Raw genomic sequence first — 27,978 nt, forward strand, 5'->3', positions numbered from 1 at the left:
AAATTCATGTAAACATCTGGTTATAATATGACTACTCTCACATTCAAGATCGCTTGTCTATTTTATCAAAATCCTTTTATTGGTTTCTTAAAGACTATAGCCTAGAAACTAAAAATATTAAATTGCCATCACAATATATATACATTTTACATTATCTACTTTAAGAAATTGTAAATAAAAATCTAAACATCAACTCATGTTTTTTTCCTAATCGTTTCTATAGCCTTTGCATCTAATAATCTTGAAACATTTTAAACTCCTAAAATGAATGCACTTAAAAAGGGAAGTTCATTCTTTTGGTATCGATAAGTAGGGCTAGGAAAAGTTTTATCTAATGATCAAGTAATCAATAAATACAACATAGATAAAGATTTGTGGTTACTTCTTCAAGCCCAGTGGTAATATGGTATAAATAAAATAGAATTAATGCAAACTTCTGTTAGACAAGACACTCCTAAGCTTATTGACTTTTACACATCAACCTTATCAAGGTAATGGTTATTTGTCTAACATCTACAAAACTGTTAAAAAAAAAAACAAAATATATTATACAAAAACATACTGGAATTACTATACACTAATAAATGATCATCCACCACCTGAGGGTGATAAAAAAATATTTTTAAATCCTCAAAACATTCACCACTATCATTTCATTGGAAACTGTTTATCTGGAGATTCTTACATAGAATTTTTTTACACCTCACAAACTAGCTTTAATATTTGCCAATGAGGAGCTATGTTGGAGATGCGAGATAAAATTAAAAGCAGATTGGCAACATATTTTTATGAGTGTAAATGCCTTAGCATGTACTAGAATAACAATTATTTTTTTCAGACTATATTTGATAACTTCCAATTATCTAAATCAGTGATCCTATTTAACTCCCCCATACACAAGTGTGATCCAAAAAAAGGACCATCAATCCTTTGGTCATTATTGGCTATTACACGAAAGATCATCAGCATTCATTGGAAAAGTGTGACTTCTACTACCTTCAATGAATTCAAAAATCTTGCCTTAACAGTTGGTCATCTGGAAACCGCTACTTTGAAAAATAGAACCAGCAGACCTACTTCATATTACAACTCTTGGATGACAGTAATGGAAATACTGGAGAAAATGGAGAAGAATATATGATATGATTTATTTTTAACACAGTGTTCAATTACTTCATAATCTGTGTAGACACAGGTGTAAATAGTTTCACAATTTTATGAAGTTCTATAGTTGTAAGATTTTGTGTGTGTGTATATATATATATATATATATATATATATATATATATATATAATATTTTTTTCATGTACTGTTTTTAAAGATGTTATTTTAATCAAAACAAATATTAAAGGGAAAAAAAAGAAACTGCTCCACTGTGAGCAGTAAAACCTAGGGTCTGTGGCCACTCTTGCTTTTTTAGTAATGACTATCTGGATCTGCTGTGGAAGAAGCATCCCCACCAAATACTGGAGCTAAAACAGTGGAATTACATAAATATTTGTGCAATCTAATATGCTAGCATGTAGGCCCATTTAGAAAATGCATTCAATGGACAATAAATTGCTGCATTTAGTTGGATAAACTCCAAGAACAAATAAAAGAATGTCAAGAGGCTAAGCTTATCTGTTATTTATTTATTAATTTATTTATTGATTGATCAATTGGTATTTGTGTACTGGGATAGTCCACTGGACCTAAAAGAGCCCATTTTCAGTGGTGGCCCAGGGAGAAAAGCTCCAAATAGAATAAAAATAAAACAGGAAACAATTAATGAAAGTTTTATAGAGAATATTGTACATAGTGAGTAGGAATAATAAGCAAGCACAAAGAGAAATATTTTACATAGAAATTAATCATTTGCATAGATGAGAAATTAACATTTTTGAGAAACATGCAAATCATATATGGGAAGTAACAATTTCTAGGTAAATAAGGTAGAAAACAGGTGTGTCATTTTGTACAATGTGGAAGCTAATGTTACACAGTAGAAAAATATTATACACAGAAGATAAATCATTTCATAGAAGAAAATTAAAACATTTAGGAGATGTACCCAATTAACTACTATATGGGAGACAATTACTGGGAAAATGAGGTAGAAAACAAGTGTGTCATTTTGTATGATGTGGAAAAATAGTATTACATAGTAGACTGGCATTGAAGCTAAGAAAGGTGGTAGGGCTGTAAAGGAAATATTGGTATACATATCTGTATAGGAAAATAAATAAAAATGACCAAGTTTAATAAAGTGAGAGAAACTGTAAGATTAGGAGTGGTCAGGTTTAGAAGTTGAGGGTGGGGTACAGTTGTGGATCCATACAGATAAGAGATATGTATGTAAGACTGTCTTTAATGATACAGGATTTGTGTCCGATCTAAGTGATAAAGGAAGAACATTCCAAATTAGGGCTACTAAGCAAGCATGTAGAAGTTGACCTGCAGCTAGTTTTTGGTTTGTATACCTGTAGAAGACTTCGATTTTCAGATATGAGAGATCTATTGGGTTGGTAATTATTAAAAAGTGAGGTGGGGGCTGGACATCTGGAAGTCTTGTATAGTAGTACGTGAGCAGTTGTAAGTTGCATGTAGAAAAGATAATGTGGCAGCTCAAGTCACTTGAGAGTGTAATGGTATAACCACACAACCCGGTGGAAAAATCCAATTCACCAACCACTAAGAAACCAAACTCATCCAGGCACACTGGACCCAATAAAGGACAAACTTTGAATGTGAACCATGGAATGCTTATTATTCTGATGATGTTCCCTGCTGAGAAACAAAAGAGCAAAATCTGGTTATTAAAATGTGGTTATTTCAATTTTCACTTTTTATTTTCACCAGTCACTGCCGTTTTGGATTAGGCGGGGTGTTTGTCCTTTATTGGGTCCAGTGCGCCTGGCTGAGTTTTGGTTTCTTAGAGTGTAATGGTATACAATAATGGGTGGAAAATGAGGTATTTGGTAGCAAATCTAGTAACCTTGTTATAACAAATTTCTAGTTTTGATTGCAAAATAGATTTTGGTTAGTAAGTAATGGAGATCCATAGGTAAGGGAAGTTAGTAGATATGTGGTAGCAAATGTTTGTTTTGGAAGACAAGCTCAAAATGTTTGTCTATACAGAATGCCCAGTTTTGGTGATTTTTTTGTTGTGTTAAATGTGTATGTCAAATTTTAGGTGGTGGTTTACTCTGGGAGATTATAGTAAATGGTCTGTTTTTATTTTTTTTTGTTGTTTCCTTAGGGGTGAATAGAATTAGCTTGGTCAAGTTTGGATTGAGTAAAAAACTATTTTTTTTCTTAGCCAATTTTCTATGGAGGTGAGAGCTGATTGTGTGGTATTTAGGAGATCTGGTATGGAGTAAGCAAAACAGACAATAGTTGAATTATCTGCATATTGAATAAGAGAGCTCTGATAAAGTGAGGAATGTAAATCATTGATAAAGGTGCTATGTAGAAGGGGTCCTAATATACAGCCTTGGGGGGGGGGGCACCTATGGGGATGTGGAGATGGAGAGAGAGAGGAATTCCATCTAACTGATTGTTGTTTGTCTGATAGCATATGAACCAGTTAATTGTTGAGGTAGAGAGTCTAGCTCAAGAGAACTGGTTTAGAATGACTGGATGAGAAACTGTATAAAATGCTTTTGAAATATACAGAAATAGAGAGGAGACAATTTTATCAGAGTCTCTAGCTTAATTGACTATGCCCAAGAAGGAAATCAAAGCACTCATAGTGCTGTGACCAGGTGTGAAGCCATGTTGAGTAGAAGGTAGAATTTTATTATGAGAGAAAAAGTCAAGAAGTTGAATTTGTATACATTTCTCAGTATTTTGGAAATGGGAAAAAGAATAGCAATAGGGTGGTAATTGGAGAGATCTATTGGGTCACAACCTTTTGTGAAGCGGTAGGATTAATGTTTTTTTTTCCAGGTAGTTGGGTCATAGGCCTACAGGATGGATCTATTTATTAGAATGCTGATAAGGATAGGCAATAACTTCAGAAGCTAGTTTTAAGTATTCTGAGGGTAGATCATCAGCTGCATTAGAGCCAGGTTTCAGTTTGAGGAGGAATTTTTTATAGTGATAGGTTTTAGAGTAAAAAATGTGCTTGGTTGGGAAGGAACATTAGTGACATTGGGGTTGGATGGCGAGGTAGAGTAATGGGTAAGATGGGAGGGTACAGTTGGTGAAATAGATATTGATAATAGTTATGGTGTTAATAAAATGGGTGTTAAGGAGATTGTCAATATATGGGTGGCTTTTATTAGGAAATGGAGTAGGATGTTTTTGTACAAGGGTATAGTAGTGAAGTAATGGTCTTCCAAATTTTTCTGGAATTGTTTCTATTGTTAAGAGTGACATTTGTGGTAGTATTCCTTTTTTGTTTTTAATTACCTGCTTTTTAACTTGATTACAAAGTTGCCTATAATTCTAACGGGTAGCTTGATTTTTGTGTTTTAGCCATTGTCTCCAGATTTTATCTCTCTCTTGATTAATTGGTTTGTAGATTTGGCTAACTATGGGTCATGATTAGTTTCTAAAAATGTAATGTTAAAGTAGTTGACTGCATCATCAAGGGCAATGTTTTTTTTAGGATACTCCAGTCCATAGGTAAAAGTAGATAGATGAATGTTTGAGGATCAAAGTTAGCAAAATTCTGAGTTTGTTTGTAGTGATGTTTTTTGAAGAGACTTGGATGTTCTAAGTATGAAAGCTGGGTGATAGTCAGTAAGAGAATTTGAGAGTACCTGCTGAAGAGATATTGTTAGGTTTGCAGACAGGTATCCAGTCTAGGATAGAGCCCTCATTATTACATTTGTTAAATTTGGTTGGGGATGTGATTGATGTTTTATAAGCTGATGTTAGAGGGTGGGAATTTAGTACATAGGTGTGACCAATTAATCACCTGGTGTAATGGTTTCATTCTTGATTGTACTAAAGATCCAGGCAAGGATGTCTTCAAGGATGGGTATGTTTTTACCTGGGGGAATGCACAATACTACAATATATAATTTTTTGGTATTATTTATTTTTAGGTATGATATGAGCAGTTAAGCAGTGGAGAACTGGGGAATGGTGTCAGAGAAAGAGGTTATGTAGTAGGAGCTAGGGAAGGAGAGCAATGCCTCTACCTTTTTTGTGCTATGTCATCCTATAGTGTTAAAACCTTGTTATGGTTTCTCTCACTGTATAAGCTGCCTGCCAGTTGCCATCTGTAAATTAATAAAATTGGAAAGAAAGTTAAAGCTGTGGAGAAAATAAATACCTTTTTAGTTTGTGAGTTAATAATTACCAGTCTAATGAGTTTGTGTACATTTATTTAGCAAATGCTAAATGATTAATAAGGAAGTGCACATATACAAAGAATGGAATTGTAATAAAACCTTAAAGAATCTTTCACTTTAAGAGCAATATCTAGTAATGGATTTGAAATTAAAATGCAAAGACAGTCATCATTATATGTCTGTAATCCTTGGACAAAAATCTATTGGTTACTCGAATTATGAACTTGCTTAGCACATACTTATTTAAGTTTTATTTTAGCACCAATGCATTCTGAAATTGATTATTAATAATTTGTATGGTGTGCATATAATGTATATAGTTGGTTGTTAATTTTAGGTGTACTTTATGCAAATGCTTATATATATTATAATGCTTCAATATTCCAATGTAATTAATGATTTATTCCTAAAACACTTTTATAAAAGGTGATAATATAAAGCCTTGGCTTTGGTATTGTGTATTATACTAATTATATTGTTTGACCAAAGGACATGGTAAAGGATATTGTTTTTCATGAAGAAACTCTATCTTGTGTAGTAATAAAGAACATCTAAAACACTGGACAACCAGGCTGTTCCAACGTGACTGTTTCATATATTGTCAGCCAAAAGGAGAAGGTTAGTAGCTTTTACTTTCCCTCCCTGTGCCCCAGCATTAATTTCAACCTCAATGCAGTATTATAGCAGTCACACAGTGATGATATAATTGGACGTCCATTTACTTCCTCCTAATGTCTTACTGTAATAAATTAACTTGCCTTCCATTTTCTTCATTCAGAGGTCTGATTGCAATAATTTAACATGACATCAACTCACTTCAATTGTTCTGCACATTCTGACAAGAAGTCCTGTAATTTAGCTTTAATAAAAATATTATTCAAAACATAAATAAGACAATTGTACAAGATCCAAGGTTGAATTATGAGGTTCTTATCCACTTGAGGATGAAAAAATATAATTGTATATATGTATATGTGTGTGTATATATATATATATATATATATATATATATATATATATATATATATATATATATATATATATATATATATAATGCTACCATGCACTCATGCTAAATGCACTCATTTGAATGAATGCTTTTTTCAAGAGTAAAAACAAAGAATGCTATTATGAGTGAACATTCTTTTATAAAGAGTTTTTGCTGGCAGCCTTTTGTATGAGATGATGTAGCAGCAGGTAAGGGAATTTACCCTTACTCTGCTGTTGTGTGATCTTGGAGTTTGTATATAAAATTAGCAGGGGGGGCTTGCTCCCTGCAAAAAATAAATAACTTTAGTTTTTCAGATTCACTCTAAAGTGACCACTCACTCTCTCTTGAACGTTCAGTATTTCATGAGACACTAAGACACATGCACACACATCAATATCTATCCATCTATAAAGATAAGCATCATTCTCTCTCTCAATATACATATATATTGGATATAGGTATATAAGTATATATGTAAACTAAAAAGATAAGTGGCCTCACAAATGTTACTTATCAGGAGAGACTGACAGCCCTTTATTTGTACTTAGTCTCTTACACATTTCTCCATGGAAATTTATATCTAGCCTTTTATTACATGGAAGCTTCTACCCTATTTGATCTACTGTTCATTCGCAGAACTAATGGTGCATCAAATAATTTGTTTTAGAATTTAAACCTTCATCAGCTGAAAAATTGGATGCATTGCCTAACAGATTCATATCCAAATGTATCCGACATCTCTGGAACAAACTTCCACTACATGTCAAGCAAAGCAGCACCCTTGCCAGTTTCAAGGTAAACTATATAATTGGGTAGGCAGCCTCAAATTCTCTCCCAGTCTGTCTTGTCTTGCTCTTTGAGACTAGAAGGAAATTCTGAATAGGGGTTTTTGGTAAGGCTTGAAATGGTCTGCACACTGATTGCCTAGTACATATCTATGGAACTCTGAACCTGTGCTGCCCAGCATATAATTCCACACAGTGAAGATAAATGCAAGCTATTGTATAGTTGATAATTGGGAGCGTAGAGGAAGTAGTACACATAAAAAGAGGTCAAGCAAATGGGTGAAGACTGTGGTTCTACTAGTGTGGATCATATAACAGGAGAATATGTTGCTGAATGAGAATAGGAACTTTAACTTTGAAAGTGCAAATGAGATACAAGGGGGAAAACAGCAGACAACTGCTACAAAGCCAACAGAAGAGTACATTTTTCCATGCAACTGTAATGTAGAAAAAGTGCAGTTGTAAGTTCTTTTTATCTCAGACATGACAGTACCCAACATTAAACCATGGAGTATCAGAGAGAACTATTTCATACCGTGTTATGACTATCACCAGGATTTATATATTAAAGTGTATTCCTCATGGTATTCTGCCTAACCTAGTCCAAAAAAGCACTCTTGTATTGCTTACCTTTTGGTGAATGTATGTGGCCACAGGATACAGGGGAAATAAAACTTCAACAATGGCTATAAACATACAAGCCCATTACTGAAGACAAAAAAACAAAAAAAAAAACCTTTAACCTCCGTGATATCAGTGTAGGTAAACTGTGAAGTGTGATATCAGTGTAGGTAAACTGTGAAGTGTGTCCATAGACTTTTAATAGGCATACCACAATGCATATGCAGAGATGTGTCCATTAAAGTCTATCGCTATAGATTCATGGTTTCCTACAGTGTTATCACCAAGGGATATATTAAATTTATCTGGGCTGTGGTTTAATAAAATCTATGTAAAGTGTTTTTTTTTTCCCAGACAAATTGACCAAATAAATGAGTAAGGGGAACAATGAGCATATCATGGCACTTACCCATTATATGCCACTATGCACGTAAAATATGGCTAGCACACTTTAAGCAATGTTTATGAATAATGGAGTAAGAAAAGAGGAGAGGAAATAGGAGTAGAATAATGTGTAAAATTAAGATAAAATGTTTTCAAATACTGCACTGCTCAATTATAAAAACAGGATAGTTTAAAATTCCAAAGAATAATCTTCTATTCATTTATAATGTACAAAATAAAACTTTTCATGGTTTTCAGTAAGAGCCAGCCTTATTAATAAAGCCATAAGATCATTAAAGGCATAAAGAATTGCAAAGAACGTATTTATGCTGTCAACATGATACATGTACAAATATTACTACCCTAAGGATAAGGTTAAAAGAGTATATTCACCAGGCAACATAAGACTCTTGTTTATGATTTGAATATTTTTTTTTGTCTGCACTGTATTGTTGCTCTTCCTTTTTAGAGATACCTTTTGCCATCCATCCTATTATCTAATCCTGATGGATGCCAGTTAAATGTTTACAGAACCTAAATTGATCCTCTGAATTTCTGACTGTGTGAGACTGTCTGAATGTATACAGTGAATATGATTTTGTGATTTTCTTTACTGTAAGGTGTGGCAGGTCTTGAATTCAATCAAAAAGAGCAGAATGACTATGGGGGTTAATTCACCAATTCTGTGGAAGCAATAATAAGTTCACTGCAAAAATGCTTGCAAAGTGAAACAGTGGGTGTGTAATTCACTGCTGTTCTGTTTCACTTGCATTTTACTATATGAAGTGGTTGGACTTGCATTATCAGGTCCTGCACTTTTGAAAGAGAGACACTTGGTAGATATTACCATTCCCTGCATGAATTCAGAGAAAAAGACATTTTTATTGTTTAATTCAGTGACTGCCTCTTCTGTGTAATTGTAGATTGTTGTTCCTTTAAGATGGATCTTTATTTTGCAGTAAATAGAGGAAAGACCTTATGGGACAGATTCCATAAGAGTTGCTCTCCGTGTTTAATTCAGTGACTTCCTCTTCTGTCTACTAAAATCTATTAAGCAAATCCCATCAGAGAAACATTCTATTGTAATTGTCTTGCCTTCATACAACTACATTATGATAAAACTGGGTTTTTGTAACCACTTACCCCAAAAACTATATTCATCTTAATGACATATTTTCTTTTTATCCATCTTGAAATAGGTTTGCTAGACTCCTGATTGCTGACACTGTATAACATTGTATTGCTACTTAATGCCTTGTATAATCCTGTAACATTGCTGTTTAATGCTAATTTATTATGAAAATTAAGTATGTTGGAGCTTTTCTCCCCAGGCCTCTGCTGAAAAAGGTCTCTTCAGCTCAGTCGCATAATCCCGGTCAACAAATGTAAAATAAATCCTAAATAAATAATTGTTGCTCTTTTGTTAAAATGGATCTTTATTTTGTAGTAAATAGAGGAAAGATGATATGGGACAGATTCCAAAGGAGTTGCTGTCAATGTAAGTGACATACTTCAATGTAAGGCTTATCTATAATCAGACTTACACTGGGGGACAGATGGTCTAATATCAAGTCTTCTGGAATCAGACACACATAGTCTTTCTTTCTCTAGTGAGAAGCTATAATTCTTTACTTTTTGCAAACTGGTAGATAAAAAATCCATTGATTCATTTAAGTTTTTGACATTTGTATACTTGGATTACTTCAAGCATTTCTAACCTAGGTCATCTTAACAGCACAAAATACAGATTTTATGTGTAACATACATGGGTATTTCTGAGGGATACTTCTGATTTGGGACTAAAGGTGTGGGTACTCTGTACAGACTACAAATTAAACTCCAGACGGTTATAAAACCTGTGGAATCAACCAGATGAAACAGGCCTAGTGAATTATACACTTTCTTTTGAATAGTGTGCATTCTAATAATGTTTGTAATTCTCCTCTCATCTTCCTCCTCCTCCTCCTCTTGAATAGTGTGCATTCTAAATGAAGCTGTTTCCAGCTCTCTTCTCATGATTATTCAGTATTACCAATAATAGATTACACAGTTTATTTGGCACACACTTTCATGAATTTTTGTTTGCTGTTCTTAGAGGTTACTCAATATAATATGTTCTTTCTTGCTTTTACTTATTCCAGTGTTAAAATTCCTCATGCTGTGGAAATAGTCCAAGTCCAAATTTCATTTAGAATATCTGTGACTATTGTTCACTACTATTTGAATCCATAGCTTTAATTCCTTCCTGACATTACTTCAATTCCTGAATAAATGTGAGTTATCTGATGCAAATAAACTATGATTATCTGTTTGGCATATGGTCATGTAGTCCCATCAAGGACATACATTGCATCTCACTTTTAAATTTTTGTGTTTGTTGCCACAGACTACTTTGAGTCTTCCTGAAATCACTAGCCATCTTCTTATGTATTTGTTTGTTTGCATGGTAGCCAATCTTTCTTTCTGTCAGTCTAAGCATGTAAATGCAATGGAATAAAAAGGCTAATTTTCAGCCATGACTAAGCACCAGATGTATTTATCATCATTTAATATCTCAACATATACATAGAAGTAGCATCACAAAAGTAAGTATAATTTGGAATGCAAAGAAGGAAATAAAGCAGATATAAGTAGCCAAAACATATTTAAATGACTATAGTAAAGGACAAGTAAGGCAAAATGAGGAGAAAAAAGGAAAAGAAACGATAATGGTTTAAATGAGGAAACCCACAAACATTAATTCACATACTGAATATTTGTAAGAATTTTTTTTTCAATAATAATTCTTTAATTTTCACGTTATTCGTAGAAAACATATAACATAGAAATAAACAAATGATTACCAAACAAAATTTCTAATAACATTCTAACAACATATATACATCATTTACATGAATGCTTCCATGTTTTTCCACAATTGTAAAAATAAAGATCATTTCCTCCAGGTATAGTATTTGTGATAAAGTTCCAGATATTATTGTATTATAAAATAGGTATAATAAAAGAATAGTTCAGACTTCAAATTTTAAGCCAATATAATAATGAAAATTTGTTCCCAGATTTTTAAATTATGGGGGGGGGGGTTGTTTTGGTTATTAATTACATATTTGTGGGCTAAAATGTATTTTATCGCTAAGGTCCTAAAGTTCTCCCATGAGGTTTGAGATGGGGTCAACCAGTTAGTAGCTATGTAGAGTTTCATTAAAAGAGAAATATTGATGAGTTTGATTATTTGGGATCTAGAGTTATTTGGATGGATATGTAATATCATAAATTCCCAGGAAAGTGTTGAGTTTTGATAACCCATCTTTTGTAATTGTAGTTTTAAGGAATTCCAAAGTTTATATATGCATTTACAGCTCCAGAACATATGTAAGAGGTCAGCCATTATATGTTTACAATATGGGCACTTAGGAGAATTATTAATGTTAAATTTGTGCAAGCTAAGACGTGTATAGTAGGCATTATTATTTAGCATGAGTTGAGTAAATGTTAACTTTTGAAGGGAGATGGCTTTTGTGGTTAAACTGATTGCTTTAATTATTTTACTTTCTTCAACCGATGGAAGTTTTTCTTTCCAATATTTAGATAAGAGAAGGCGGTCTTGATATTTTTTATCAATTTATATGTGCATGATATAAATTTAGTACTTTGTAAAAGGGCTTGCCATAATGAGATATATATCATTAAGTCATCTTTACTAATGGTTAAATTTTCAAAGTAACTTATGGACAAATCTTTTATCTGTCTCAAGATCGATAAATATGATTTAGGTAAACCCATTTCTTGTCTTAGTTCATTAGCAGAGTAATTCAAATATGGGTATATGTCATGAAGGGTTAAGTTAATTATAAGTGGAAAGCTTTTCAGATCTATTAGCTGATTATTAATTTTCAGGTTAGGATTTCTATGGAAGAGTTGTAAGATCATCATACAATGAAAGAGATTTAATTATCTAAATAGATCTTGTAATAATGCAATATAGTTTTTGATATAATACATTAGATCATAAAGTTTAATTTTGTTCTTGTTTAAAAAAGGTAATGATTTGGGATTTATATTCAAACTCTCAGTATGTTTATAACTTAGTCTTACCAAGTTTGGAGACCAATTATTGCTACGTGAATCATAGTTTACAATTCTTAAAATTTTGTTGGCATTTATAATTAAAAAGCAGATTTCCAAATTGGGTAACTCTAAACCACCTCTATCTTTCAGGATCATCAGATTGTCATATGATATTCTAGTTTTCTTTGGTTTCCATATAAATTTTGCAAATTCAGTGTGAATTTGTTTAAAGAACTTCTTAGGTATTATCAAGTGTGCAGACCTGAAGATATACAATAATCTGGGCAAAACATTCATTTTAATAATAGAGACCTTTGCTAGTGGTGGTAGTTTCAAATTTTCCCATCTTTTTAGATCAGACAGAATGTGTTCCCAAGTTTGTTTAACATTATTAGGATAAAAGTCCTTGTTATCTGTCGAAAATGTAATACCTAAATATTTAATCTTTTCTTCAGATTTTAATTGACCTATCAATGGTAAAAATGAGAAGGGTTTTGGAGTCTTTAAAGGAAATATATTGTTTTTTTTAAGGTTTATTTTATAGTTCGATATTGATGCAAACTCATCAATAGCAGATAGTATTTTTTGGTATCTGAAAACGGTGTTGTAGAATAAGGTCATCAGCAAAAGTTGCCAGAGAGATCTTAGTACCATAAATTACTGGGGCATTATGATATATATTTTGTTTAATGTGTAAAAATAAGGGTTCTAGATATAGGTTAAATAGTAGGGGGGATAAAGGACATCCTTGTCTGGTTCCATTTCTGATTTGGATCCTTTCAGAACACATTTTATTTATATATTAGGTTGTATAAGGTTTATTATATAGTATTTGTAAAGTTAGAATGAATTCTTGGGGTAAGTTATAAAGTAGTGTAAAATTTTAAATAAAAATTTTATGTTAACTCTATCAAAAGCCTTTTGAGCATCTATAATGAGTGCGTACATATTTAAATTTTTTTGATTGGCATATGAGATTAATGTGTGAAGTGTTAAAGTATTATCACAGGTCTGTCTAGATGTTAAAAATCCAGCTTGCTCATTGTAAATAATTAGGTTAGTTATTTTCTTCAGTCTATTAGCTAGAATGGATGTCAAAATTTTAGTGTCAATATTTAAAAGTGATATAGGTCTATAGTTGTCTGGGTTCTGGGGATCCAAGTTCTCTTTAAGTATAAAAATTGTTTTGGCGGCATTAAAATGTAGATCATTAATTTTATTATTGATTATATAATTTAATATGTACGACAACATTTTGGCAATAATACTATAGAAGGTTTTATAAAACTCTGCTGTACGGCCATCTGGGCCTGGGGCTTTGTATGATTTCAGTTTTTTTAATTGTTGCTGTTATTTCTTCAATGGATATAGGTTTTATTAAATCTTTCTGCGAATTGTCGTCTATTTTTGGGAATTTCATTTTTTTGTAGGAGATCATTACCATTTTCAGTTGTAGGTGAATTTTCTTGTTCTTCATAGATTTGAGAGTATATGACTTCAAAAGTGTTAATATCATCAGATTTCGTATACATTTTATTTTTATAGTATAATTCCGGAATTTGAGAGGGAGATTTAGATTGGCTAATAATTCTTGCCAGTGCCCTAGATGGAGTTTGAATATGGTTAGCATATTTTGTGAGTATTTTAGTTTCATGAAATGACAATCTATTATTTTGGATCACGAAAAGGTCTTTCTGACATTTCAACAATTCTGTTTCAGTTTGTATGTTATGATTTACCATTAATTCTTGACTAGTTTTTTTTTAATTTTCTCTTCTAACATTTGTTCTTTGAATTGCATTTTTATAATAAGAAGCTTTTTGGAGAAATATACCCCTTATCTGCCGCCCATTCAAAATCAGGTGGGTGTTGGTGTTTAGGTAACTTAGATAATAAGGATTTGAGAATGTTCCGGATTTCCTGTGTTATTTCCTTTTTTATTTAATAAATTGGGGTTTAAGGACCAGTTATAACCTTTATGGAGTAGATTATTTCCAGAGTAATTGTTTAAACTTAATGTAATTTTAGAATAGTCTGAAAGGTAGTGGGCCTGGATAGATACTGAGGGATCAAAATTGATTAGTGGTTCCGAAATTAAAAAAAAGTCAATTCTTGACAGCATTTTATGACAGTTTGAGTACAATGTAAAGATATTTGAATTATGAGATTTATTACCATATTTAAAAGGATCCTATAGATTAAAATCATATTTAAGTTTGGTTAATGTTAAAACTGCTTGAGTATTATATGATCTTTGTGGACTTGATTTATCCAGTTTAGGATTTTGATATGCATTCCACTCACCTCCTATAATTATGTATTGATTATTGCATTGATTTAAAATGGAATATAAGAGGCAAAAAAGGAATGCTGATTATAACAAGGTGCATATATATTAAGAATTATAATAGGTTTATCAAATTCAGTAGAAGAAAGATTCACTAAGCACCATCAACCTTCATTGTCTATTTTGGATTCTAGGATTTTATCTTGAAATCGATCCTTAATTATTGCAATGCCCGCACTATTAGTTTTGCCTTCAGAGGCTATTATTTCTCTTATCCATTTTTTTTCTTAATTTCTGCCCATTGTTCATTAGTTAAATGTGTTTCCTGGAGTAGTATAAAAGATGCCTTAGCCTGCAGAAATAAATGAAGAAACAGTTTCCTCTTTTTAGTGTTTTGGAGCCCTTTAATATTCCAAGAATCTATTTTCCACATTCAAGTTTTGTTTTGTGTAAGTAATCTAGAAATCTGAAAAATAAGAAAAAATACTTTGATTTATTTCAAAATGTAAGTTATGAAAGCATTCTTGAATTCCCGTCTCTTCCCAGTGACTACCCACTAAACCCCTGGACCAGGAAGTATCCAGGACCTTAACATAATTGAGAAATGTATTAATTTGTGTCATTGGTAAGTATATGTCATGTAATTTAGCATATGAAATATAAATGCAACATATAGGCCCTGAATAATGTACAATTATATAAACAAAGCCTATCCCACTCATTCCCTAGCAACACTGCTTACTACCTACTTCTCTTTCAATTGTATTTGTTTATGTGATTTAATATAATAAACTTCAATTTACAGACTTTATCAGTAGTGATAATTTAAGACCATACTAAGTCTATATTGTCAACTTGGTGATAACACAAGGTACATAAAATATTTGTCCACCTAATGTAACCATCAAAAGTGTGTGTTTGTATCTTTACTTCTAGGTTCAGAGCTTATCTTACGGTTTGAGATACCAGTCTCAAACTTATACCAACTTTACCCCTTTCACCTAGTGATTACAGAGCTTAGATACCACACCTTGAGATAGGTTTGGGATGATGTCTTTGAAGTAAAATATAACATACAACATCTACTAAATTATGTAATGGGTCATAGAATCCTGGAGAAAACAGTGCAAATATTTCTCAGTTCAGTCTAAAAAAAAAAAACAAAGCAACATAAACACAGGTAGTTGGGTATTCCTACTTAAAACAAGTCTATGATGATTAAAGACATGTTAGTTAGGAAAACATTGGATTATAATGTAAAGGACATATTCAATTTTACCAACACACTCAATTAAATCTGATAGAAAATAAACAAAAAAAGTAACATAAGAGTTTTCTTTAGATTTTAGATTCATGAACTTCCACCGACGTGAACCTGTAAAATATATTCTTAATAAGATACCTCATTTTAAGCAAACCTGTACAGGATTATTAAATATTTTAGTGTATGTTCCCATAAAATTATATATAATCGTAATCTATTCCCAATGTTGACTTAGATTAAACCAAATATTATATATAACTACCCGTATTTTTAAAATTTTAGTATTCAAGTATGTCAGCTTAAACTATATAAACTATCTAATCTACGTATACTAATTACCACCTAACTTAAAAAAAAAAAAAAAAAAAAAAAACCCTAGATTGCTATAGCTTGCCATAGCAAATTTTATATTACTTATTTCCTGTAAAAGTCGAATGCATAACATTTGCCCATACAATAGCAAAAACTACATAGTAGAATTTATGCATTGACTTGTACTAAAATCCTAAGCAGGGTCTATCCCTAAGCATTATTATATTGCTTCCTCACAAATTATTTATGGATTATAATGAGCATCAAGTTGTGCCTAAATTGTATACATTGATTGGAGCTCAGAATGTTGTTAATAGTAAGCCTGTAGTTAAATAAACATTTTAGTTTGAATTAAGCTTAAAAAGTTACATGCAAGATTTTGGAAATAAAAAATTAAATGATAAATTATAATATATATGGGTAAAAGTAAACATATTTAGCTGTAATTAATATATGTTCTAGTTATGTATGCATAAGCAACTTATAACTTAGTATAACCTAGTTTGCTGTTGATCAGTATGTCACATAAGCTAAATAATGACTGAAAATATTGTCATGCAATTATCAGTTTAAGCATATTGGGTAATATTAGAACATTGATTTTGTATTTGGCATTGCAGAGCATGTATTAGGTATCTGTGTGTTAGTTCAAATACTTTTATCAACTTTTGTTTTTTTCTTTTCTTTTTTCTTTTCTTTGTTTATTTCCCTAGAAGAGATCCAGTAGAGTCTCCTTCGGCTTTCCAACCAGCTAAGCCGATTGCTTAGCTTCGCGATGGGGGACCCGTATTCCAGAGGGACTTCGGATGCGCCACATCATAAATATACCTCCAAAGACCTTTCTGTTCCTCTCGTGGGAAAAACGGACACATGGAGGTTGTGGACTTCTGGTTGTGGGTCTCACGGCTTGAAGATCATAAAAAAAAGGTCGCACCTGCCCTAAAACAGGGCCTAGAGGAAGAACAATACAAAAACAAAGAAAACAAGTCCTCGACTGGTAGTAGGAGATGAAACCGTATCCGGTGGTCTCACTGAGTGGATCGGAACTTTGCACTAATTCTCTGAAGCAGGTATACATTTAAAATTCGCCATAAAGGGGGATTTTGCTTCTTTTTTTGTTGAAACTGAATATTTAACCTCATCAACTGCAAACATTAATGAATTTGGATACTTCCTCTGGAATTGTATCTGTTTTTCGATCAAAAACTTGCAATAAGGAGATAGAAGTTGTCTGGCTTGCCTGATATGAAGGGGGTAAGTCTTGTGCCAGGGAAAGTCTATTGTTATTCTACATGAATGGACCCCCATTTTTCTTTACAGTTAGTAGTATTTTATTAACATCTTGGAAGTTGAGAATTTTTGCATAAACAGGTCTTGGAACATTTCATGCTTGAGATTCCCTTAAAGATCTGTGGGATCTCTCAATTGTTATTTGATGTGCAACTTTGGGGTCATTGAATAATGTTGTAAATATTTGTATGATGGATGGAATTAGATCATTATATTGTATACTTTCCAGCATTCCTCTGATGATTATATTATTTCTTCTGGATCTTGCCTCCAGATCAATGATTTTAGTTTGCATAGATTCAATGTCTGCTTCATGTGAGTCAGTTTTTTTGGCAAGCAGGGCTATTTTGTCTTCATTGTCTGTGATTTTGGCTTCCGATTTATCCATTCTTTCCAAGATTTGAGTAAAGGCAGTACCAAAGGATTGTACTTGATTAGATAATTATTTTATAGCACCTTGAATAGGTAGTAAAGCTGCTTTAATGTCATCCATATTTGCTAATTGCTCTGGTTTACTTTTATTCCCTTATTTCAAAGACTCTTGTTGCTTTGTGATTTTCTGTCTTTTCGAAATTAAATCTTTCTCCGGTGATAAGAGTTCTGAAAGTTTAGTTTTTGTTGTAGTTGTGTCCATATTTTCATCTTCTTTTGACATTTGTAGAAACACAGATTCTTAATATATTTTCAGATATAACTGAGCCGACTGTTCTGAGCACATGGCTTCTTTGTTTGAGACTTCCTTTATTTTCAGGTAATCACTTGTAATCCAGCTAGATTAGTTGATTTTCCAGTTCACTCACCCCTTCTGCAATTCTGGACAATAAATAGAGTTATTTCACAAAATTATTGTTAAATAAGTCTTGATATATCCTCTGGGTTATTTTTTCCTCCGAGTATTTGGAGAGCTGTAGATTAGCAGTGTTTACAGAACAGCAACCATCTTTGAATCCCAAATATTTGTAAGAATTTTGAATTGCCTACCATTAAATGGATGAGCACAGGATTCCAGGTTTCAGAGAGTGATGCAACTAGGAAAACAGGCCAGACTATGAAAGAAAAGGGGGGTGGAACTAAGGGTACAGGTAATGGCAAGTCAGGTAATGTGTTCATGAGTCATAGACTACCTAATAAATAACATAGCAAGATGGGTCCCATAATTATTGCCACTATGGCAGAAATAATATTGAGGCTTCACAAATATGTTTCTTAAGTATATATTCTGCCAGTATAAAACAATTCTTCCCTTATTAATGTTTTTGAGACTAGACAAGTCATTACTTTATACTGCCAGCATCAAGACAATTGATTTTTGTCTTTAACTTGGCTAGTATAATAGTCTGGAAGCATTTTCATGACCTAGGCCAGGGTACATATAATAATTAGACATAAAGTAAAATGTAATTTATTTATTTAGTGTTTTGTCATGTAACAAGAACTGTACATGAGCAAACCTCTTGTCACCTACCAAGCTGAACTAATTGGTGTGGAACAGGAGAGACCATTTAAGTTCTCCCTTCTCTGCAGATGTGCCACCAGTGGTTAAATCTTGGTAACACCATTAACCCTCTTATTTTTCTGAGTTCCTAGAGCAGGTTGTGCTGCTGCCTCACCCTCTACCCCACCCCAGAGTTCCCCAGTGTTTATTGGCCTGTGGTCTGGATTAGTGTGATGTCAAATAATACTAGCCTACAAATACAAGTAGTGTCTTGAGGTCTGTTGACCATACCGTCTCATCAATTATTTTGCATGAATACATAATGGATAGATTTTATCACAAAGGACCTGAGCAGGTGTGGTATTCACCACGTTGGTACAATTTTAGGCTAGCATGGGTGGACCAGTGCTAACTGGCAGCTTATAAAGAAATTTGGGGTTGGATAAACATGTTATACAATGGTAACTTATTCAGAAGAAGTTTAGTGTTCTCTGTATTATTTCACTGTGATCTTATTAAATGGCCTCACTTGCATTCATTGGTTTGGTGATTGATTCAGGTTTGGGACAACAATGTGTGTGTGTGTGTGTGTGTGTGTGTGTGTGTGTGTGTGTCTGTGTGTGTGTGTGTGTGTGTGTGTGTGTGTGTGTGTGTGTGTGTGTGTGTGTGTCTGTGTGTGTGTGTGTGTGTGTGTGTGTGTGTGTGTGTGTGTGTGTGTCTGTGTGTGTGTGTCTGTGTGTGTGTGTCTGTGTGTGTGTGTCTGTGTGTGTGTGTCTGTGTGTGTGTGTCTGTGTGTGTGTGTCTGTGTGTGTGTGTCTGTGTGTGTGTGTCTGTGTGTGTGTGTCTGTGTGTGTGTGTCTGTGTGTGTGTGTCTGTGTGTGTGTGTCTGTGTGTGTGTGTCTGTGTGTGTGTGTCTGTGTGTGTGTGTCTCTGTGTGTGATTCATGTCAGGTAAATGAAGGCTTAGCCATGATTTATCCAGGCATAAAAGTGAAAGAAGGTAGGATAGTGGAAATGAACAGAAGAAAGTGGTGATAGTTCATGTAAAACTGGGAAAAAAGGAGCAAATTATAATGATGACACTCCACAGAGTACGCAATTAACCAATGTAAAATGAGTGAACTTTTAGTTGCCACCCACACAATTCCAGCATTCAAGTGTTTCAAAACTGCTGTTCATGTCTGAGAAATCAAGATGGAAAAGTGATTCCACATTGTGGATATCTTTCTATCTGGCTCTGTAATTTGTTCATTTTCTGCCTCATAGAAATATAGGGAAAAAGATAGTCATGTGCAAGCTGCATGCACATACGACTCTTATTTTTCTGCTACAGTCAGTTGGAACAACTCTTATTTTTCTGCTACAGAGTCAGTTGGAATGCTAACATTAACTGACATCTGTTTATTTCCTGTGAAGGCCAGGATACATGAATCTATCACACAAACTGTGTGAATCATGTTCTCATCATCAGCTTCTTTTGGCTGTTCCCATTAGGGGTCGCCACAGTGGATCATCTGTTTCCATTTCTTCCTGTCCTCTGCATCTTGCTCTGTCGCACCAACCACTTGTATGTCCTTTCTCACCACATCCATAAACCTTATCTTGCACCTTCCTCTTTTCCTGCTACCTGGTAGCTTCATCCTTAGCATCTTTTTCCCAATATACTCAGCATCTCTCCTCAGCACATGTCCAAACCAACGTAATCTTGCCTCTCTGGCTTTGTCTCCAAACCTTCCAACCTGGGCCCACCCTCTAATATACTTATTCCTAATCATGTCCACCCTTGTCACACCCAGTGCAAATCTTATCTTTAACTCTGCCACATCCAGCTTGTCAGTGCCACCGTCTCCAACCCATATAACATAGCTGGTCTCAATAACCTCTTGTAGACCTTCCCTTTCACTCTTACTGGTACTTGTCTGTCACAAATCACTCATGACACTCTTCTCCACCCACTCCATCCTGCCTGCACTCTCTTCTTCACCTCTCTTCCACACTCACCATTACTCTGAACAATTGATCCCAAATATTTAAACTCATCCACCTTCACCACCTCTACTTCTTGCATCCTCACCATTCCTCTATACTCCCTCTCATTCACACACACATATTCTGTATTAGTCCTGCTGACCTTCATTCCTCTTCTCTCTAGACCAGTGGTTCCCAAACTTTTGTGTCCCAGGGCACCCTAAAATTTTTTTTAGACCAGCCATGGCACCCAATATTTTTTTTTGTCAGACAACACTATCAGAACATTTGAAAACTCTTTGGAATAAATATTTTTTAATAATGGGACTATATAGAAACAGTGTAAACACAAAAAATGCAACACAACTTCAGATTAACATTATGCATTGAGTCAATACATTTATTTAAAATCACAAATTAATGAGATTGATGACTCTGCATACTACGTGATAAATGCTCAAGTCTGGCCGGAATTTTCGACAAGCATATTCTCAAATCGTTTTCTACATCTCGAAGTCTCTCTCTCTGCTTACTTTTTATGGAAGTCATCGCAGAGAATGCTTTTTCACACAGGTAAGTGGTGCAGAAAGGCAACAGTACCTCAATGGCTTTTGCTCCAATGTTAGGATGTTCCGCTTCAACTTCAAGCCAAAACTGTGCCAAATTAACTGAGTTAAATTTGAGCTGCAATGATCTGTCTGTTTCAACATCGATTAACTGTTCCTTCTCTGTTAGTGAAAGACCAGTCAAATTCTTGTGCTGATGAAAAGGGTTCCTAACCCAATCTTTGTCAGATGTATCAAGAGATGGGAAGTAGTGCTGAAGCTGCTGTTTTAGTAAAGCTAAATGTTCAAGAATCAGGTCGTGTAATGCAACTCCTCCAGGATCAGCTCGTGCTGCATTTGGAAACATGTGAATTGAAGTTGCTGTTTCTATTTCCTGTTGCCACAAATCAATTTTGCGTTTAAATGCTTCCAGTTTGTCGGTGACGGAAAGAATGTTAGCATCAACACCTTGCATACCTAAATTCACTGAATTCAGGACTTCAAATATGTCAGCAAGGTATGAAACTTTACTGGTCCAGGAGGAATCAGACAGTAATGTTGCAAATTCATTGTGTGGTTGATTTTGAAGAAAAAATGTTTTCAATTCAAGGTGAAGTTCGCAAACACGTGCGAGAACTTTTCCCCTGGACAGCCATCTGATATCATTATGTAGCAAAACAGTGATATAATCAGAACTCATATCTTTACACAGTTCTGAAAACAGTCGGCTTTTGGCTGGATGCGACTTGATGTAATTAACAATTCGCACCACTTCACGTAAGACAGTATGTAGATCAGATGGCAGTGTTTTACTTACAAGGGCTTCCCTGTGAATGAAACAGTGCGTTGTGGTTATGTTTGGATTAGTTGCTTTTGCCAAACTCAGGAATCCACGGACACATCCTGTCATAGAAGGCTCCATCTCTGCAAACTGAGGTGCACCATTGCCATAACAATCCATGTTGCTCAAAAATGTGCATACACACTTAAATATGTCTTCTCCACGTGTCTGAATTAGCTCTCTGCAAAACAGAAACTGTTCAATAAGTGACTGTTGATTTGGATACCTTACAAATGCCATTAATTGCGCTTTACCACTGATGTCTGTAGATTCATCGAGTTGGAGAGAGAATCTCTTGCAGATTTTGACTGGTTGCAAACACTGTAATTAATATCATCAGACATCATTTCAATTCTTCGTGCAACAGTATTGTTAGATGATGGTATTTTTGCAATAACTTTCTCTGCCTCATCACCTAACATTGTTTTCACCATCAGCCGACATGCTGGCATTATCAAAGTCTCCACAACAGTATGTGGCTTCATGCTTTTGCAACTAATTCTGCCACTTGAAAGCTGGCAAGTTGCGCTTTGTCAGAAACTGTAACTGCTTTTGTAAAAAACTGAACCTGTTTATGTTGAGATTGTAGCAAGCGTTTAAAATAAAGTTGGTCTCTCTTAGCAGCAGCAGGATGTTTTGTTTTTAAATGGCGCTGCAGCTTACTGGGAACCATGGCTTCATTTGATAAAAGTTCGTGGCATATAATGCAACATGGGTGTTGCATGCCCTGTTTCTCCACAAATGTAAAACCATAATTGACATAATTATCTGAATAAAGCCTTGTTTTCTTAACAGCAGAAGCCTTGGCTTTTGGCTGTTCAGCAATCATACAACTTCCACTGGTACTCTCACAGTTACTACTTTCATCTTCCGAAGTGTAATCCACTTGATGCTTTGAGGTAGAGGCCATTGTTACAAAAAAAGCAATACTTATTTAATGCGCAATTCAACCTCTCTCCACCTCTCTTACAACAAAGTTCACGTAATCACGCACAGTGTTGCCCGATTGTTAGTTAGGTGCAAAAAATTATTTGGTTTATAATTGGTCCAATCTTAAATTTGAACAAGCTAATTGGCTGTTTGCATTATTCTGGTTTATCATTTTCCATTTGAATCGGAGCATGCATTTTACACACGGACGCAAACAGTACACTACAAAAAAGTGTATGCACACTCAAAATTACTCAGAGCTCCCCAACAACAATAACAACCGACAGTGATTCTGACGTCTGTCTGTTTGCCACATGGCATGTGGACTTTCAAGCCATGAGCGTTCATACTTGACACATACAAACAAGCAGACAAAGTCATTATGCAAACTAAACACTGGCGCACTGCAATAATTATTATTATTTTCAACAAACGCAAGTCCGATAACCATAAACAGCTTAAAAGTCACAAAAAGTAGGTTACAAAGCAGTCGTACGTTACAACTAATATCCTATGACTGACTACACCTAAAAATGAAACCTTTGTGCTCCAAATCACCCCACCAACTGCCCCACCCCAACAGGAACTGCCCCTTGACTCCCTCCTTCAAAGTTCTCATATTAAAACGCAGTAAAACCAAAAAACATTGAACTTACACTTTCGGGACAGTTCGAAAACAGTCTATGATCCTAAAAGAATCTGACGGAGAAGGTAAACAAAAATTGCCTTATTGAGCCAGGCTCCAGCTGTAAGGTATCACCGCTGAAAATATTATTTTTGCTTTCCCTCTGATAATTTCCTCTTGGTTTTCAGTGCTGGCTATCCTGCTCACTGGACAAACGGTCCGGTTCTGGATAAGGAGCTCATTGCTTGTCCCGCACTGGTTACCATCCCGTCGCTGCCGCCTGCAGCTACTGTTTGCACCGGTGCTATCGCTCCTTGTTACCTGCTCTCTCTTCGTTCCTCCCTCACCGCCCCTTAAAGGTGCAGGCTGGAAACAGCTGACGGGGGAATGAGCGGAGCTCCAGAGCTAACTGGAGAAAAAAGCACAGTTAAAGGGCCAGGCACTCAGTGTAATGCTTCCATAAGCGCCTCCCCCCACCACGGAGGAAGTGATTGGCATGCACACAGGAGGAACGCCTGGCGGGAGACACAGCAGCACCTGGAATGGTTGAGTGAAATGGAAGTTGGGGCTTGCCATGGACTAAGCTTGGAAGTTTGGCATTACCTCAGTTTATTCTGAGTTCTCAGCATTTTTGATGGTATTTTTTTTAAACATTTTTTGGCGGCATACCAGGAATCTTGGGGTGCCGTGGCACCCAGTTTGGGAACCACTGCTCTAGACCATATCTCCATCTCTCCAGGGTCATCTCCACCTGTTCCCTACTCTCTCTACAGATCACAATGTCATCTGCAAACATCAAAGTCCACGGGGACTCCTGTCTGATCTCGTCTGTCAACCTGTCCATCTCCATTGCAAATAAGAAAGGGCTTGGAGCTTATCCTTGATGTAATCCCACCTCCGCCTTAAACGCATCCGTCAGTCTCACCGCAGACATCACTGCTGTCACACTACCCTCATACATATCCTGTACCACTATTACATATTTCTTTGACACTCCCGACTTCCTCATACAATACCCCAACTTCTCTATAGGCACCCTGCCATATGCTTTCTCTAAGTCTACAAAAACACAATGCAACTACTTCTGACCTTCTCTGTACTTCTCCATCAACAATCTCAGAGAAAACATCACATCTGTAGTGCTCTTTCCTGGCATGAAACCATACTGCTGATCACTAATCATCACATCCATTCTTAACCTAGCTTCCACTACTCTTTCCCATAACTTCATGCTGTGACTGATCATTTTAATCCCTCTGTAGTTACTACAGCTCTGCACATCACCCTTATTCTTAAAAATCGGTACCAAAACACTTTTTCTCCATTCCTCAGGCATCCTCTCACTTTCCAAGATTTCATTAAACAATCTGGTTAGAAACTCCACTGCCATTTTACCTAAACACCTCCATGCTTCCACAGGTATGTCATCTGGACCAACAGCCTTTCCATTCTTCACCCTCTTTATAGCTATCCTTACTTTCTCCTTGCTAATCCATTCCACTTCATGATTCACTATCCCCACATCATCCAACCTTCTCTCCCTCTCATTCTCTTCATTCATCAACCCCTCAAAGTACTCTTTCCATCTGCTCAACACACTCTCCTCGCTTGTGAGTATATTTCCCTCATTATCCTTTATCACCTTTACCTGCTGCACATCTTTTTTAGCTCTGTCCCTCTGTCTAGCCAATCGGTGCAGTTCCTTTTCTCCCTCCTTAGTGTCCAACCTTTTATACAATTCTTCATATGCCTTATCCTTAGCCTTCATCACCTCTGTCTTTGCCATGCACCTCATCTTCTTATACTTCTGTCTACTTTCTACAGCTCTCTGACGATCCCACTTCTTCTTTGCCAACCTCTTTCACTGCATATTCTCCTGTACTTCCTCATTCCACCAACATGTCTCCTTGTCGTCCTTCCTCTGTCCAGATGTCATACCAAGCACCTTTCTAGCCATCACACTTACTAGCTCTGCTGTAGTTACCCAGCTATTTGATAACTCTTCACTACCACCCAGAGCCCGTCTTAACTCTTCCCTGAACTCAACCTCTCATTTACCCTTTTTCAATTTCCACCATTTGATCCTTGGTGCTGACCTCACACTCCTCCTCTTCTTGATTTACTAATGTCATCCTACAAACCACCATCCTATGCTGCCTAACTACACTTTCCCCGGTCACCACTTTACAGTCTCCAATCTCTTTCATACTGGCCCTCCTGCATAAGATATAATCCACCTGTGTGCATCTTCCTCCACTCTTGTATGTCACCCTATGCTCCTCCCTCTTTTTAAAATTTGTATTCACCTCAGCCATGTCCATCCTTGTCCATCCTTTTCACAAAATCTACCACCATCTGACCTTCTGCATGCCTTTGTGTAACACCATACCTACCCATCACTTCCTCATCCCCTCTGTTCCCTTCACCAACATGCCCACTGAAATCTGCTCCAGTCACCACTCTCTCACCCTTGGGTACAGTCATCAGCACTTCATCCAACTCTCTCCAAAATTTTTCTTTCTCAGCCCTCGCACACCCAACTTTTGGAGGATATGCACTAACAACATTCATCATTACACCATCAATTTCTAGCTTCATAAACATCACTCTATCCAACACTTTTTTCACCTCCAAATCACTCTTAGCATAGTGTTCCTTCAGGATAACTCCTACGCTGTTTCTTCTCCCTTCCACACCATGATAAAACAATTTGAACCCACCTCCAATACACCTAGCCTTACTCCCCTTCCATCTGGTCTCTTGCACACACAATATACCAACCTTCCTTCTGGCTAGCTCTCTCCCTATACTAGTCATGCTGCCAACATTCAAAGTTCCAACCCTCACTACCACAGTCCTAGCCTTTCTCCTCTCTTCCGGCCTTCTGCCATGCCTTCCCCCTCTTCTCCTCCGGCCAACAGTAGCCCAATTTCCACAAGCACCCTGTTGGCTAACAGTACTGGTGGCGGTCATTGTTAAGCCAGGCCTCGACCAATCTGGTATGTAAATATTTGAACCAAAGAAAAAATGGATAGTGCCCAATACAAAACTGGTAAACCAAAAATAAGCACCACGAATCCACAGGCAGCAAGGTTTTAATGTTTGTATGTAAATATTTACTGCTGTCTGCATGAATGATTTGGTGAAGTTTTATGCCGGATGCCCTTACTGATGCAACCCTCAGCATTTATCCGGGCTTGGGACTGGCACAAATAAATGCACTGGCTTGTGCATCCCAGTGGCTGGGTTTGTGTGGATCATGTTCTAAATTGTAAAATACTTGATTTAGTGTCACTTCATTTCCCCATCAAGGATATGCCTCCTGTGTATAGAGGATCCAGACGTGGAAAGCCAGTGACTCAGTCTGATACTTTTCCTCTTTGTAGACCTTACCCAAATACTGACTTACATGTAATGAAATAAATATACTTATTTTAACAATAATTCTAAATATAAGCGCATTTGATGTGTAAACATTGTCTAGTCTGCTTACCCAACGACCTACAAAATATTCTAGCAATTTAACTTTTATGAAAGCCCATGCAATCAGAAGTTTAGTATATTACTGTAAATCACTATGACTATAGATGTTAGAAGCCTACATATGCCCTTTCAGTGTCTGAGTGCTTTCAGTCATCAGTGATAAAACCTGGTGATCCTGCCTTAAATGTATGTAGAAGCATATCAAAGTAAAGTTAGATACAATTTTTGGGTATTACCATTCACCAAGGACTATTTGAGTTATGAAAAAAACAAGGACTGCTTAATGTCTACATACAGATGTTACAAGTGATGAGAAATTGATAAATTTGGTTAAGTAGAGTTATTATCCTGGATGAGATTGTCCTATTTTTGATATTATTTCACGAAGGAAATTGTGGGTTGTGCATCATTACTTTTATTACTTTCAGACAGCAGGATTTATATGCCTGTCAGTGTCAGTTTCATTACTGCCCACCACTATCACGCATGCTTCTCAACTGAGCACATTTTCACAGAATATCCAGATTTTTGACTCCTAATTTTGGTCTGTTCCTCATAAAATGTGTGATTTTTCTCCCAAATTACGGAGGACTGAAGTCACTAAAGGATATTGTATAGTTGAGTTTCAGACTTCATAAGCTTCAGAAAATTCATGTAAACACAAATCCTGTTATTCTAGAGACTTCCTAAGTTTATTACAGCAATGTTTAAAATCTATTCTATTATGGGCACTTGCCCCCCCATTACTTTAGGGGGGGGGTCTATATTATCGGATCAAAACTTTCAAACCCCGAATACCATATGGTCGACACCATATGTTCAAAGTCTGAAAATTTTGAATCCTAAAAACAAAACAAAAACGGG

General features: G+C 35.4%; 1 long non-coding RNA gene across 1 annotated transcript in view; it reads left to right on the forward strand.

Annotated features, from left to right (window-relative positions):
- LOC122790082 overlaps positions 1-18,099 on the forward strand; it is a 235,008-nt gene extending 216,909 nt beyond the window's left edge. Inside the window, exon 3 of the long non-coding RNA XR_006362918.1 lies at positions 16,712-18,099. This is a non-coding gene — a long non-coding RNA (uncharacterized LOC122790082). The remainder of the gene's footprint in view (positions 1-16,711) is intronic.
- The last annotated feature ends 9,879 nt before the right edge of the window (positions 18,100-27,978 follow it).

This window comes from Protopterus annectens, chromosome 15.part0 (genome assembly GCF_019279795.1).
Source record: "Protopterus annectens isolate FY-2018-M chromosome 15.part0, PAN1.0, whole genome shotgun sequence".
NCBI classification, from domain to species: domain Eukaryota; kingdom Metazoa; phylum Chordata; order Ceratodontiformes; family Protopteridae; genus Protopterus; species Protopterus annectens.